Here is an 18,053-nt window from a genome sequence, read left to right on the forward strand (position 1 = left end):
TGGGTGTTTTTCAATTAAGTTAACCAGTAAAGGAGATATAAGAACTGTAGACATATCAAATGGGTTACTTGTTTTCAGTTCTGTCCGGAATCGCTTTGATATGCCTAAATATCACTCTTTAACGGTGCTCGAGTATGGTTATATTATCCATTTGAGTTTAGTGGCAAGCGTGGTACATTAAATATAATGATAAATACTGTCATGGGGGTGAGCAATCAGTAAAGAGTAATACTAACGACGATACTATTAAAATAGTTATTATATTAAAAATTGTTAATATTTACAAAGTCAGTGTCTTTTTTCAGTGGTGATGAAATTCAGTCGAGGGACTCAACATCTTTCCAAGTAGGGGTACTTAACCGTTGTTAGCGTTGTTGTTACAGATCAGATTTATCATTACACATACGTGATGATTTCCTTTGAGGATGCATAATATTGAATGACCTAACGAAGGATCTTAATATCGATCGTGATTTTGTTACATTTGTCGACGAACATCTCCTTCAAAACGGTATTACCAGACCCTCGTTAAAGGTCACAAAAAAAGCAACAGTTGTGACACCCTGATGTGCCACTACAAACTCTAGTCTGACTTGCTGCTGAACCCGTCCCGGTTACGTTTACCAATGAATGTGTTTCACCAACATTGACTCAGTTGAAACAAAAAAAGATCTCGAATGTTATTCAGCAAGGACTCATATATCCGTCTAACCGTTAATGGGGGATGACGAGAAAGATCGTTTAATACACCAGGCGCAGGCGGTATATGTAATGAAAATGGTTCGAGAACGAATCGTAGTTTAAGATTAAAATTTTCTTCAGACAGAGGCTGTCTATAATTGTATGACAGCTGCAATATTCAGAACGTGTAATCGGATAGAAGTGCCGACGCTTTTTACGCTTGGGCATGATCATTTCTGACCAGTCCTACAATTGTACTACTCGATTGTATTATTAATAGAAGAGCAATAATGCATCCCAAAAGTTACTGACGTAAAAAATAATCGAAGAGGAGCAACAGCTACAAAATGAAATCACCAATAGAAGCGCCTTGATTATAAATACAAACTAGCGTGTTTGGTTTCAGAGTTTATTTTGTGCTCTTGCCGCGGCAACAACTGTTGGCCTTGGTGTTACTGGAATGGCAGCCACGAGACAATCATAGGTGCACCAATCGGAATTATTGTCGGGGTTATCGATGCTAGTCTGTGTCTTTTGTGATGCTAGCACATATGCACATATGTGGCTTGATTGATAAAAAGTGTTAAAATCATGGGGAATGGAGGATGTGATGTATATCAGGAAACAAAAGGCACGAAATACCAAAATGGCATAATGTCATTACCCCAGCAATTCATGACAGTGATCATTGACAGTTATTTGTTGAATTCAGCATAACTACTTTTGACATGATTTTGTCTGGGCTACTAAATGTTACGAATCTTGCAGATATAATGTCTATTTTAAGTTGTTCACTTTGCTTCCTTTATCTATGATTAGTTCATATAGTTGGAACATATTCAAGACGGATTATTTGATTTGCTGTTACAGGCACAAAATCAGAACCACTTCGTTATAATTGAAAGCCCCGTTTTTCTATTTAACTGCGTATTTTCCTCTAAATCATTAAAATTTAAAACTGTTGTCGTCTTCAGAATTGAGACTTGTGTTTATACAGAGAGTTATAAGTTTGTCTCTACCTTCCACAGCGATTCTGCAGTATACATATATAACGTCTTCACATTTTAAACATTTTCTAGAAAGATTATAGGGAAGGACTATTTAAAATAAAGTGTTACTTGTCTCCTACTTGAAGTAAAGGAAGTAATAAATCATTACATTAATTGCAACCTTTTCTATTTGAAAGGATGTTTCTTCCGTGGTGTCCTATGTTGAATGTTGAACTAGAATTTCAAATCCCCCCAATTCATGAAAGATCATTAGCTTCGAGTGAAACCCTGCAAGAGTACAAGTTTCTAATTAATTACTACTCTTTGTATTTTAACTTCACTCTAGTTTTACAATCGTTGCTACTTTACAGTAATTATTATTCTCAACATTTTGTTTATTTTCTCTTATATCTCTGACTTATATTATTTCTGTGACTACATCGGCTATGTGGAGCTCATAGTTTTGACGTCCATGGAAGGCGTTGCAGCATCAGACAGCTTTGTTGTTGGTTACACGAGAATAGACAGTGCTACGTGTTGGACTGAGTTCAATGTTGCTTACCTTTAGATTTAAATTTTCTTTCACTCCACCATTTTCTATGTTATTTCTATTAATGAAATGTCTCCCAGATTATCGGTTTATTTGTTCTTCATAGGTAGTTTATTTTGTAAACTTATTGTTCCTTTCCTTTGCTCAGTCATACGTTCTGGTTTTCTCCGCTTGATTATGAACATCACCAAAGTTGATTCGATTTGATTCGATTTGATATTTATTTTGTCTGCTGAGTCTTAGGTATCAAGAAGAATGGAGAACTTTCTAACCTTACTTTCTAACCCATGCTCTAAGTTACTATAAATGGTTTTCAATGGATTGTTTGTTTTAGAGTGTCATTGTTAATTTGAATTCATATTATTCTATGATCAAAGTCGATTCTTTTCTCAGCTGGTTTTATATATCTGATCATCGTCAAAATTAATTAAATTCCGTTCCCATTTACGATCAAATGCTTATAAACATTGTTAACGTATCAACTTTTATGAAATTTATATGACGAATTGTTTGACGAAAGAGAAAATGTCAACCACTAAATTTGATAAAAATCCAAATAATTGTGTCTAAAAGTTATTGTAGCTCAAAAGTTACTGTAAACTTCCAATAATTAGGTCCAGTATTGGAGAGTAGTTTCCACCCATCAACCAACGCTGCATTACATAAAGGCAATGGCAAGCAGCAGGTATGAGCTAACAGCTATTGATGGTTCCAGTTTTAATGTCGAATTTGGTATTTTGAGAAACTGACGTTTTGTTGAAGGATTTGAGAAATGCACTCTCACCCACTCCACCCACCCATACAAACGCGGAGAAGTGAGTCTGGGGAATGAACCACTATCTTTCCTGTCATATACGAAAGTGCGGGATCAGTCGGCATTGTCATTATGATTGGCGTCACCTAAGCGTTACCAAAATTATCAAATCCTCCAAATATAGATTCAAAATAATTGAAACAAAGACAGTGACAACAATATCAAAAGCCGACCAAATTAAATTTTACTTCATATGGTTATCTCAAATAACAAACTCTCTGGAGTAATCATTATAGAAGTCGAGTGTACAAAAATTATTATTTAGTAGTTGAAGGGTCCCAGGAACAAAGAGAGGTATTGTAAATGATTGGTGTAATAACATGCATTATTATTTTTTTGCAGAGTAACAACCTTGGCCAACGAAACAACTCTGCCTGGACTTGACATTACTTGCAACGAATCATGTGCTGATTTTGGATTTTTTGTAGACTCTGTGACCGGCGGAAGGGGTTTCAACATTTCATTCAGGACCCAGGAGTAGTTACCAAGGAATTCTGATTCATCGAATATAAAACTGAGTTTCAGAACTTTGAATTCCATTTAATCTTCCTCAAATAATAAAAGCAAGACATACCACAATTTCTACATATTCTATAAAATAAGTATGCCACTAGTTTTTCTCACAGAACTTTGAAAATTATTACGTCACAGTATGGTAGACTTTCCCATTAATTGTTGAATATGTTACCTAATAAGACAATATTACAACACTCTTTAGATGAAACCATAAATAAATTGAAGAGCTGTCATGGATTTCATAGCTTATATCATTCTATGATCTGCACTACTTTGATATATTAAGTTTTATTATCTTTAAAAGCTAACGTAAATATATAATATGTGGTAAACATGTCGCTACAGAATTCATCAACTGCATTTTCATTTTGAATTGTTAGCTTCGGATTCCATTTTTACGAACATCTTGTCTTTCTAAAAATGTTGATACTATCAGATGATAAATAAAAGACGAGCAGCATGAATATTTTTCGGCACAGTTTCTTGGGTACATACATACATTATTTACATTGGTCGCAGAATAGAATCAGTGACAGGTATTATAGATGATCAAATTCTTTGCAAATGCAAGCAGACTAATGAACATAACAAGATCTACGGGAAAAGAAATGTATTTGCTATTTGTGATCATATACTTAACAAACTTAGTAAAAGTAACTGCGTTTGATGATAAAATACTAAGTACTTTATATTCTCTCTCCTCCCCCTCTCTCTTTCACTTACATGGCCTTGTTCAGTGATGTTTTCAGGTTTTTGTTCAGCTTTGTTTTTTTAAGGGGCGCTTTATTTTCTGATATGCTTTCGTCTGATACGTCTTCTGTCTTAGAAGATATGGTCCTTATCTTCCTTCTGTTTGTTTACATTCATTCAACCTATTTCTATGGATTCTGATCTTATACCTTGCAACGCGAATGTTCCTTTGTTTCTCATCGCGTTCATTGCCAACAGTCCAGTTCTTTTAGACCTTAAGTTATCCACTCAGTGTTACTTTTTTTGAATTGTATAATAACATTTTGTCGCCAAAAGTGAAGACCTCACTCTTTATCTTTGCATTATGGTATTTGTTCTGTTTTGCATGTTCAGACTTGATCTTATCTTAACTAGTGTTCCTGGAGTATGACACCTGCATGAAGGTATCATATATTCGCGTAAACACCAAAACGTCCTACTCGCTCTCAGATACTGTAGATATATCAAGTTCAATTAGCAAGCGTGCCTGAATGCCATAAGCAACGAAAAACGGCAAATAAAATAGGTGGCTATAACACATCTTATAAAAACAAAATCTCATGGTGGTAAGAAACCAGAACAGGAACGAATAAAGAATGAACTTGAAAAACTAGCGGAAACAGGAATAAAATAGGCTTACACAAAATCGCAGAATAAGAGACGGTTTTGCTAAGCGTCGTAGATTGCGTGAGTTAGGTATGGACTATCCTAATACAAACGTTATTTGAGGTCGCAGATTATCATGATGATGCCAATCTCCTGGCTACGTCGTATCTTATGCTAGTAGATACTCTGACAAACAGCGATTATAAAATCATTCTACTGGTCAGATAAACGATGCATTAATAGCAATATCTGATATTGAGTCAAAAATCGAGTCTTGCAGCGATGCCGATCTAGATCTATTCTATCAAACACTTGATGATATAACAAGTATTAGCAATATTATCAAGCCTGTCAATCATGATATATTCGATTATTATCTCATCAGAAAGATAAACTTTGACGTATATCTTTTGCAAAGCCTATGAAATACTTGCATAATATCTGGTACTTAACAAGATCTTTATCAGGATAGTGTGAATGATATCACTGACATACCAACGAATTTTGATCCTGCTCTTAATTTGATTCATAATTTTTTTAATGATGATGTCAGTTATGGAAATACATCATCTAACGTATATAATGCATATCAAATTTTATTGCTGATCCTGTTAATAGCAAATTTCATCCTCAAATTGATAAAGCTGCAGCTGCTGAGAAAACGTTTACTTTCAATCAATATAATTACTGAACCAGTTTCAAAATGACAAAAAGAAAAATAATTAAGTTCAATCACATATTATCTAGTCTCTCAGGGAACGAAAGGGATTAGCTGATGAAATGCTAAAATGATTGTCATAGAAAAACTTTAAAAATATTACTGGGTCATACTCACCAGATAATATTCCAGAGAATTAATAAGTGTACTAAACTACATTCCAATGATACTAACAACAGCTTGAATATCATTAGCGGGTGAAACAGCAAATCCACTAATGCTGATAGTATCAGGAACATGTATTGTATTATCAGCAATAAGCGAAAGAATCGAGCACAAATACGAGAATAGAAATACTTCGTGTCAAATATCAATAGCTACCTACAACAAGATTCTTAATCGGTTTCGAGCTTATCTCAGAGGGGAAAAGTCCATTACGTTGGATCTGATATAAGAAATGAGATTCAACGATGGTTTGCTCGTTGATATAATACCGAACAGAGTTTTGAAACACGACAAACGATACTCGGTATATTTTATGAGATATATGAAATATGGAAGATATTACAGTAGCGGACTCTAAGATAAAGATGAAATAAATTATCTTCCGAGGTAAGCATATGACTATTATGCTCAACGATGAGAAATATTTCACATATTATAAAAATAGAAACAAGATAATGTTGTGTCTTGTTTGTGAAGAAGATTTAGAGTATTTTGATATAATAACTTTGGTCTCAAACTATCTTTCTGGTGTTGTTGATAATCTGTACAATCCGATATCGCAGGATCAATATACTCAGATCACAGTTGATGATGAGCTAAAAAAATGATATGTCGATAAGACAATAGTCTCATATGGAAATGTTATTAAGACTGTGGAACCTGGTTATCCTATCAGTGGCAAAATGAACTTGTACCTGTTCTAGCATGATGATGAAAGTTATATAATAGCAGAAGCTGAGACGTTAAAAATATCTCGACAAGTTACTGTGTAAAACTTTTGTGTGAATATTAAAAACCCTATTATGTGTGAATACGGTGATGATTTTCCATGACGGTCCCATATCGTAATCGATAATGAAATAATGAAATCGGTTTTGTTGAGTCAACAAATTTGTTTTCAGATATGTTTTGATAAACCCGGGCGGGGTATGGGTGTTTGGGATGGGGAGGATGAGAGAGTAATAAAGATGTTGTCGTCCAAGTACAAAAATAGGGTTCTGTTGAGACACCCCCTTATAGAAGACTACTCCTGTAGCGTGCCAAGTAGTGTGCTAATTGAACCGCATGTTCACTCTTGGCTCAGATAAATCCTTGTCGCACAGTCGTCGCCAGCAAATAAATATGTTGTAACTTTATGATCTGCAGTGGCCATTTTATTGCATACAAATAAAGTATATTAATCAGAAGCACCTTTTTATTATCGCTTTGACTGCATAAAAAATTGAATCGAAAGCAAGACACCATTTTGAGCAGCAGGGATGGCGAACAGACCACTTGCGTGAAATTCCATTTGTGAAGAAAAAACTTATTACGAAGTAAAGGAAAAATACAAGCGTAATAACGTCAAGCCCAAGCATATAACCAAAAACCGAGAGTTTCTCTAATTTGCTTAGCTCATATAGTTACTTTATCTTTCTCGTTCCTGTTTTTCAAATTGTTATGCTCGTTGTTTTTTTAAACCTTTCGGACACTTATTCGGAATTAGGGAATGAATTTGAAAAGGTTATAGATGAAGCAAAAGAAAATCGTGTAAATGAAAAAATACCGCGAGTCAAAAATGATTCTAAATCAGAGTTAGAGCTAGTCGACTTATAAAGATTCTGATGAGAAATCTAAAAATAATGACAAACTAATGTCTTTCTTAACCAAAGATTTAATCAAGGCCTATGCGATACCGCGACCTATGATCATGCACATGTATTGTTATAACTCCGTGTAGGGTAGCTTGTTCTTTTGAAAAGAAGTTTTTGAACTTAATCATGTCCACATCCCCAAAAACACCAGATCTAGTGAATGTTTCGCAGAATATGTGTATCGACTCCATTGAACACAATTCAAATATTACAGTTATCTCTAATTACTTTAGGTATTTGTGTACATCGCTGAGTAACATAAATTACGTCTGTGTTTTTATGCCTACCTCGAGGAAATATCCGAGATGGATTTGATTGTTTGTCCAGCATTACATCGTCGTATACTACGAGATTATTAATAAATCCATCGAGGTCATCTACATATGGCGCTTCATCATTGAGAAAATTATTAATATCATTACCATCCTCGTCCAACAACTTTGCATTTTCATTAAATTTTTAAGCAGATCGTAGAATCTCTCTGATCATCCACAGATGGTGCCACAAATATAACGTATCCCACTTGAGCCATATCATTATCAAATTAAGCAGATATTGTGTTTTTCCGGTTGTGGATGGACCTATTATTATCATTATGATCGAATTCGGTAATGCTGAAATATGTTTAACTGGGTCTTGTTTTCGTGTTGCTGAAAAATCAATGACATCCGTGTTGTACAAATATAATAAATACTATAGATTAACAACAATAATAACTAAAATTAAAAAGCGTGCACTTGCAGGTAAATGTGTAAAACGTGGTACAAAAAAGATATACATTTATCTCCTTGTCACAGTCAGTGCACAAAGTGTCTGCTGGTGATATTGCTGATTCGTTAGGAAAATTACCAGGATCTCCATGGGCTAAGTATCCAGGAGAAAAACATCTTCCTGGATATAATTATTGTTGTCCTGGAACTCAAATTGATATCCGCATTGACGAGCGTAATCAACCAAGACCTGGAGAGTATCCAATAGACATTTTGGGGGTGTGAAGTTGATTCACTTGTTAAATTCCAGAAAAAAATTAAGCTTGTCATATAAAAACATGCTAGCTACCTAATACAATCTGCGATGAAAGGTAAACTAGTATTATGTGCTGTTATTGTTGTTGTTGTTGTAGGGTTTAACGCCATTTTTTCATCAGGAGAGTGCTTTAGACCACTCGGCCATTCGGGGCCCCCATGTGCTGTAATTAATCAACTCATTATTATTATTATAATGGAGTCTATTTATTATCGTCCAAGAAGATATTGGAGGGGTAGAGCAGCTTTTAGTAAAGCTGCAGATGCAGGAAATGTTATATGTTCTGTTGATGCAAAGTGGCAATATTGCAAATATTCTACCACCATCTAGATACATTCAATATGCAGATTTTATCTCGTTTATGTTCATATTATCCTCCTTGGGTAGATTTACCAATTATTTTCCTGCCACGATCTTTTGCGATTTTATTTTCAAAATCGGTTATATCAGGATTTTCATCATCATAATATTTCTTTTGCTGTGGTAAACGAACTTGTTTTTGCGGACGTTATTCTATAATTGCTCTACTTACTGTTAACAATAATAGATGTTTACATCAAGCATATACCTTAAGAATACTGTTAGTGCCCACATGTTTATGAAAAGTGTTTGCCAAACCAGATACAACAAATTGGATGAAGATCCTCGCCAAACTTAAATGACTCGATACAAGCGAATCCAGTCAGGTCAAAATCTGTTAATGGTCCGTTTATTGATAATCTGGTCATCTCGTGTGTTGGATATCATAATCACTCTTAAGACTTAGAACACTCTCTCATTCCAAGACAACTTCCGGGATAACATGCAACCTTATCAACCGAGATAACATCCTTATATTCGTATCTTGTATTCCATAATCCACCGTGTCCGTATTCGACACATCTCAATATTATATCATCGGGAAAATAGAACCTCGTAGGCTTCGACGAATTTTTCTCTCTAGCAAAATGAGCTGCGACTGATGGAATCGTAATACAATTACTGAGCAACCTTTCATGATCGTTAGTATATTTCAACGCAAGGTTTATCATTTCTTCGTGGAGATATTATGTTCGATAAATCTCACCATTAAGTATTACAAACCGATGGAACTTATTTTCTTCGATAAAGATACTTCTATCAGGTTTTATCAATTCGTTGTGCTTTTCTTAAAAACTCTGAAATAACCATACTGATACAAGATCATTCTTACTTACTTCGTTAATAATATTAAACATATTGGGAATTTTAATTTCGTTCCTAAGTCAGCAACATCATTTATTGTAGCTCCTTAATTCTTGACTGATTCTTCCCATTTGTTTATTTTTTTTACATCTTATATCCGTTAAACCATTTCCTCGTATCGCGTTTGTAAAATGTTCCATTACTCGTTCGGCTACACAATTTATTTACACAAATTGTATTGATTTGAGATCACTAACACTGGGTTTATCATTTAGCGGATATATTGCATAAATAAATGCGGTCACAGGATACGCTCTATCATAATACGGTTTGTTAATAGCAGTCAACATTCCTGGTTTGGAATTTTTATTTGACGTAACAATATTTCCAGTGTGAAGACGGACAGGGTCATGTTTGTCACGGATAAACGAAGTGTCGTCGTTTTTAAACAAATAAATTTTACTCTGAAAAAATGTCTTTGATTATCGAGATAATTAATAATCGTCACCGCTTGTTGGTCATTCAATGTAGCATCAATACCTCCTTTGGTGTTGTGCATAAATTTGAATGTTGACCACACATGAGATGCGCCATCTCTGCTAAATTCTTTCTTGGCGTCACATATACTTTTAATCAGAGTTTACATCGGTTTAACCAGAGCTCGCCTCCACAAGTCAGGTGTTCTTGTATCAAGATCGAATCTAGATTTAGAAGGTTCAATTACAGATAATCTCTCACACTCTTACATATCATAATGAAGACAAATATATATTGAAATTGAAATATTATTGAAATTTAATTATATATAAGAATATTTTCTTTTCCGTGATGAAATCGTCTCGTTTTGGTTCTGGTTTTCTTGATATTCTGGCTAAACACCAACACATGCTATCACACTTCGGATTGACGATTCATATATATCTACAACATAATCTAAAGAATTTATTTATATAGTCGATGATAATTTTGCTTCGTGAACAGTGATAGCGATTTTTTATTTTTTTCTCCTTATGATATATTTAAATCTGCGCTGGAATTCATCATTTATTTGTTCAATTTTATAGTTACCAGTGGGAATATTTACAACATGCCAATCTGGAATTGCATCGGGGTTATTTTTATTTGCAAATACCAAAAATGTATTTGCTGGTAATCCACCAAATGATTTTGATCTAATATTTGGCCAACTATGATATATTATTAATTGCGCTAGTGGTATTTCATTCGCGCGAATTGCAGTTGGAAAGTTGACACTAAATTCAGGAGCAGTCGAACTTGCTGATATCATCGTTGTTCTTGACGGAGTAGTATTAACAAAGATATGTTGTGTTGGTGTTGGAGTTGTGTGGTTTAACGCCATTTTTCAGCACACGATAGGCTATACATGGCAGCCAGTATTAAAGGTGGATGAAGAACCCGTGAAAACCCCGGAAAGAACCACCGACCCAAGAGAAGCTAAAGGCAAGCTTTCTCACATACCCACATTGGCCGAATCCGAGACTCGAACCCACGCAGACAGAGATGAGATGGCAATGATCCGTAACGTAGAGCGCTTTAGACCACTGTGACACTTGGGGCCCCAAAGATATATTTTAGTAATTCATTTGCCGTTGTCATTATTATTATTATTATTATTATTATTATTATTATTATTATTATTATTATTATTATTAACATTATTATTATTATTATTATTATTATTATTATTATTATTATTATTATTATTATTATTATTGTTATTATTATTATTATCAATATTATTAGCATTATTATTTAAATAAGACCACACGTATGCGATATTTTTTTACTTTTACTTTATACGATATTTTTTAGTTTTGTTTGCCATTCACGTGCCTGATTGTATCAAAAACGTTGAACTTTGGTCGGAGTGCTCATTATATCAATTAGGTGGGAATTTAAAGGCTAATTCAAGATACCAAGATTAAATCAAACCGAGGTTTTGTTTCTTCGGGTTCCACTACAAATGTCTTTCAGTTGTTTTGCTTCAACATCACTAATATATAGCCAGAAGATCCGCCTGACGGAGTCAGGAGTAGATAACGCCGTGAAATTGTGGTAGATATGGTAAATGTTGTAACGCCAAGTACTGAGTACCTGTATATACCGGTAACCTCAGCGGAACGTGTGATATATTTATTGCGTGGTGACCATAACGCTTGTCCAGATGATACACTAAACTGTTGGTAATTTTGTTTTACGTCTGAGAGTTTAATACCGGTAACTACTGACTTTCTCCCCAAAAAATCATCACCAATTCCATTTATTCCTTTGCGAAAATTCAAAGATGCATTCACATGAGTATTATAATCAGATTTAAGTGTGGTCATTGCATCATTAAATGAAAACGAGTTCATCATTGGAGTGATGAATGTCTTCGTTACAGCGTCATTGTCTTATTCTGGTTCTCCAAGATCAGTAATTGTATTATTAGAGATAGTGAGAGAACCTGTCACTGTATCACCGGATATTTGTGCTCAACCACGAATATAATATGATATCGTTAACATGATAACTCCAGGTTTGATTTTTCCATTACTATAAAAAAACAGCTATACTTTATTCAATTGTTCCATTACTTGTAACGATAATATCTATCAATGAAATCTTTTTTTTTATAAAACAATTATTCTTGCTTATCTTGAAATACAACCACGTCGTTAGGATCTACATTTGCAAGATTTAATACTTCAGAAATTTCATCACTAATCTGTTTAATCACATTTTCATGAGTTATTCCGTTAGATTTTTTTTGGTAAATATCGACCATTACACTTTGAGATCTGTTAAAAGAAAGGACCGTCTACTTTTATACTCGTGCACGACATTATGCAATGGTGTTGTTGATGATGGCACAGCGTCGAGTAAAGCAATTACTTCACGGCCACATATTGTCGGATCAGTTAATTTTTTGGTAATGTTGAATGCCAGACTGGAATATTTTGAAAATGAGTGCCTTGCACTGTGCCGACATATTTTAAAAATTATTTTGGTGGCGCCAACCCATACGAATCAAAATAAATAATTCCACGTGGATCAATCGCGTATGTAACCCAATGAGTACCTGGACCAGAACTTTTATCAAGATTTATGATACAGGTTTCAAAATTGCTTGGCGGTTTTGGTAATTGATGACGCAGAAAACACCTCTAAGATTTTTACATTTAGTTTTTTTTATCAGCGTCAAGTAAATCAAGTTTTTCGTTTCAATGAGTTGTTCCTGGCAATCGTAGACCCTTTCCCTTTTCTTAAAAGTCTTCATTCCTTTTCCTTTTGCTTTCTTTAATGCCATTCCAGCAGCAGTTCCAACAGCACCATGTACAGCTGCAACAGGTGGAGCCGCAGCGGCTATTAACGCTGGTATAGCTGGAAGAAGTGGAAATATACGATCAGTCATGACTGAATCTTTCAAGGTGCTCTCAGAAAGATTAAGTTTAACGCCTGCTTTTGATTGTTTGGCGTCAATGAAATGCCTGAGACATATTTTAAAAGATTCTGTTTCTGGCGCCAACCCATACGAAACACCTCTAAATATTTTTACATTTAATATTTTAGCAGCATCAAGTAAATCAAAATTTGACATAGGCAGAATCAGCGAAGTGTTCCTGGTAGTCTCAGACCTTTTCCGTACCAATGAGTTGTTCATGTCAATCTTAGACCCTTTGCCTTTTTAGAAGTATTTATTCCTTTTCTTGTCGCTTTATTTAATACCATTCCATCAGCAGTTCCAACAGTACCAAGTGCAGCTGCAACCGCTGGAGCAGCAGTGGCTATTAACGCTGGTATAGCTGCAACAAGTGGAGATATACCGCCATTCTTGATTTAATCTTTAAAAGCGGTAGCGGAAAGATTAAGTTTAAAGCCTGATTTGATTGTATGGTGGCATTGAAATGGCTGAGTTGACGTTCGGACAATGATAGTTATTTTTACCACCTGTGATCTGATCTTACTTTAGTGATATTTTTATTTCATAGTTCTTTGCTGATTTTGGATGAAGCTTTTTAATCTTACCAGTAGTTAGACTGAAACTAACATGATGATATTATATTATAACTATCATGAGCGATTTAATTACACGTTTTCTACTAAAGCATCAATGACTCTCATTCGTCCACAACCTTCAAGCAACATTGTTTTATCTGAGACAATAACAGCAATTGCTCTATAACCACCAGCGGGCAGTCGAATTACACGAGTTGGGAAGTGTTTATCAATGACTGATTGCCTGAACAAATCTAAATATTCCAATGAAAAATAATAGATCGGATACAGCGTTGTGAAATCCCACTTAGATCAACATTTTGAACACGTCCAATGAATGTCATCAAACGATGATATGCAAGTGCAACATGATTGTGATCAAAATTTAGCAAAATTTCTTCAGAAGGTTCTTGATGTCCATTTATCCTCAAAGCAGCCTCAGAAACCCCAAACGTGTCAGACGCTATTGGATTTCTTTCCTGACAATTTACTCTGGCATTTTCCTGAAATGCGATGAATATATGTCGTGGTGCTGACACCTCCTGCTTTACTGCTATATGCCATGCGAATAACCCAGCAGTATTCCTTTGAATACTGTCCTTACTCATTGTCAATCATGATAATATTGATTTACCGCCCTGACTCATGAAAGAAAGTAACTGTTGTTCTTCATTACTGACATCCACAGCGACAGATTTGTTAGTATTACTTTACCAACATCAAATGCAGCATCACTCCATATTGAATCATTATAGATGGCTTTTCTTATGAGTACCACGGTGTGTTTAGCGCCAAATATAACCTTTCTAGCATTTATCCAAATCTAAAGATATGAGACAGCAGAATTGCGCATGAGAACTCTCCATCGCCGTTGAACAGTGTTCGACGTGTTGCGAATCCCAATTTGAAATTTTTATTCATCGATGTAACTTCAGTTCCACCTACGTTCATTGTAAAGTTTCTGTTTTCTGGATGATCAGTGGTATCTCTTTGCAAACATCATTGAGGGACCAACTGATGTTGAGTAATTGTCGCTGTGTCTTGCAAGGCCAAGTATCGTCGTAGTAACGTCGACGTTTTCCAGGCATGATTCAATACTTATTCCGTCAATAATATATATGGCTTTGTTAAATAACGCCATGAAACAATTTTTAACAAAACCAACTCTATCACCAATTCCGTATGCTGTATCGTCTGCTCTCAAAAGTCTATCTTCTACTTCAATAAATGCCTCAGCGGGTAAGAAATATCTACTTGTATCCTGAACCTGTTATTCGATTCTTCCTCTTGCATTAGGTACACATGCGTCATAAGAACAATACTGATCATCGCGCACATATTCATCTTTGAGAACTGGCGCATCCATGTAAACGTATGAGCATGTTTTAAATAATTGTTATCGTCTAACACGAAGACCACTTCCTGCTTGCAGACTAGCAGTTATATTCTTTCTTTTTCTTGCAGGGGCTCACCAGCCAACTCAGTAGTTTTTGATTTGCAGCTTGAGTTATTATTTACTAACGTTTGCAGGCATAACGTTAGTGCTGGGTAATTTTAATGACTGGGGTTTTCTTCGTATTAATCGTGCTAGTCTGTCCTTGATTTCTGAGAATGCTTTAGTAGTAACATCACCAACAAACCAATACCTTTATCACGAACAATGTCAATAGCTTTCATTCCCAGTTGCAATCGGTATTGCTTTTGGGGCTCTCCTTCTAAATAGTCCCTGAACAACATCGCCCAGTCTATCTCCGTAGGAAACTTTTTATGTTGGTAATCTCGAATTTATCACCCTGATCGTTACAGGTTCAAGTTGAGCATTATGTAAAATCATCTTATTTTCTCGTCACTGATCTATATACCCTCAATCACTGTGATAATCATCAAAGGTTTCATCAATAAGAGACTGATAAACATTATTGTCCATGATACCGCCTGTAAATAATCGTTGAAAAATATCCACTACTTCATTAATAATTGCTGTGTAAATGATACGAGCTCGTTTTCCGCCAATCATAATTTTTAGTCGTTCAACATCGGCAAGGACGTTATTGGGACATGGGGTAATAAGACCACTCCCCTGGTACATGAACCAATACCACTTTCAGTAGCACCGGGGGAAGAATTTGCATCTTCCTTACTTGTTATTTGTGCTGGTTGCTGTGGTTTTGTTTTTTGTCGTTGTTTTTGTGATTGTTGTTGTTGTTTCGTAGTTGTAACATTGCCAAATATTTATCTATTCTATTAATATATGCAATATATCTTTTATCACATTTTTGGGCCTGATCAACTAGTAGTGTAAACGAAATAGCCATTTGTACCAGTTATCACGACTTACAGTATCATTAACGTACTCGGGTTTCAAAGTGCTTTTTGTTTGGTCAAAACTGCTCACGGCATACTCAGATAATGTTTCCCTGTCGTCAATTTGTTTGATGATTGTAATATCTTCTTCGGAAGATGTATTAGTTATTTCAGTTTGCTCACCTGCTCGTTTTGATTATGTTTCTGGTTCTAATTCTGGTATACGATCTTATATATCACCTATTTCAGCACGAGCTTGGTCAATACCCTCAAGGGGTCATCTCACCTCTGTCTGCGTGGGTTTGAGTCTCGGATTCGGCCAACTTGGGTATATGAGAAAGCTTGCCAGTAGCGTCTCGTGGGTCGGTGGTTCTTTTCCGGGTGTTTCCTGGTTCTTCCTCCACCATTAATACTGGCCGCCATGTATAGCCTATCGTGTGTTGAAAATGTCGTTTAACCCCTCAATGACAACATCAACAACAACAATACCTTCAAGTATTTCTTTCATTCGTTGAGCAGACGTTATTGTACTTGGAAGCTCTGGTAGAATCCTTTTTGTTTTTGTTTTGTTCTCTCTTCTATTATTCCAGTTAATTTAGTGGTTTACTGCAACGTTAAGAAGATATTTTGTAGCCTCTGTAATCCCTTCGGTAGCCTTCGTAACCGGTTTAAATAAATGTTCTGCACCATCTGCAAATTCCACATAAGACTCTTGACGCGCTTGTAGTTGCTGCTGGACAGCATCACGAACATGGATATATTTCTAAATTGCCTCTAGTCACTCTCGAGCTAACCTAGCTATACGAGATTATATTATTGAGATAATAATTATTTAAATAATCACGCAATACAGCAGCAGGAAGGGTGCGACCAAAAAATAGTCTCCAAAAGATAAACAAAACACGCATACAATTTTTGAAAAACACGAGCGACAAAGATGAAGCAACAAAATGAGCTAATCCAGTTAGAAAAACTCTTGGTGTTAGCTAGAGGCTTCGATTTGACGTTATTATGATTGTAATTTTCATTTTTTATTTGGCATGAAGTTTTATTTTTGATAAATGGACTTTCAAGTAAGTGGTCTTTTGACCATCCCTGCTGCTGTTTGTATTCCCTTTGATTGCATACAAATATTGACATGAATCGGAAACACCTTTTCATATTCCCCTTTATTGCTTAATAAGTACTTATGCAAACTATTATTCAGACAACTATTGTCTATACTATCAAAATGTAAGATTGCAAATGATGGAAGCTGCAGTTGCAATATCATTTGCACTTTGCTATTTTAAAATAACAGTACGTGTAATTAAACAATGACTTTGAATATGTCTGAAGGTTACATATTCAGGACGTCAAGCCAGTCCACACATCATTATCGTGGATTAAATATTTTAACACCAAAATCAAATGTAAAACAATGGAATCGAAACATAGAATAAAACATAATTATAAAACATGTATACGGACAGAAATATAGCATTACCACTGAGAACAACAAAACTGCAATAATATTTTTTACAAAGTTAAATTTGTGTATTAGTTCTGTCTTTTAGTTTTGGTTTAAGTATAATGATCATAAACAAACTGTGCTCTTTTGTATTCAAACGTGAAATATGTCAGTCTACGGTAACATCTACGTCCTTGAGTGTTTCTCTGAGAACCTAATTAAGTGCTGATTGTGTTTTGATACCTGATTTGCACAAGTATTTGTTAAATTGTTGCCGTGAAATAAAAGCTGATCTCCTTTTACTGTCTTAAATTGACATAGTACTCATTCACTAACAGAACAAAAAAGATTGACTTTCGACATTGACAGCTGTGTTATAAAATGCCAATTAAATCTTTCAAAATGAGATATCTGACTTTCAAGTTAATCGAATGTGAAGCAACTCGCAAAGCTGTTTGTTAAACGTTTTAATTTGTTCACATGTTTTATTTCCCTAGGAATACCCTCATCCCTCATGTTGTCTAAGCAAGCTGATAGTTGTCTCAGGCAAACCAGGCATGCACAAAAAAGACCAATTATACAGCCAATGGCTAGTGGTGACAATGAATATGACATTGCATTGTTAGTAACACATGTTTATTGACAATGAGATGCAGATCAAATAAGGACTACATTTGTATGTTATTTATGTTTACTAATAGGATGTGA

General features: G+C 35.1%; 1 long non-coding RNA gene across 2 annotated transcripts in view; it reads left to right on the top strand.

The window, feature by feature from the left end:
• LOC149786572 (uncharacterized) overlaps positions 1–3,997 on the top strand; it is a 45,549-nt gene extending 41,552 nt beyond the window's left edge. For both annotated transcript variants that reach the window (XR_016425208.1, XR_016425209.1), the window contains exon 3: positions 3,377–3,997. This is a non-coding gene — a long non-coding RNA (uncharacterized LOC149786572). The remainder of the gene's footprint in view (positions 1–3,376) is intronic.
• The last annotated feature ends 14,056 nt before the right edge of the window (positions 3,998–18,053 follow it).

This window comes from Sinohyriopsis cumingii, chromosome 12 (genome assembly GCF_028554795.1).
Source record: "Sinohyriopsis cumingii isolate HCF-2022 chromosome 12, ASM2855479v2, whole genome shotgun sequence".
Taxonomy (NCBI): domain Eukaryota; kingdom Metazoa; phylum Mollusca; class Bivalvia; order Unionida; family Unionidae; genus Sinohyriopsis; species Sinohyriopsis cumingii.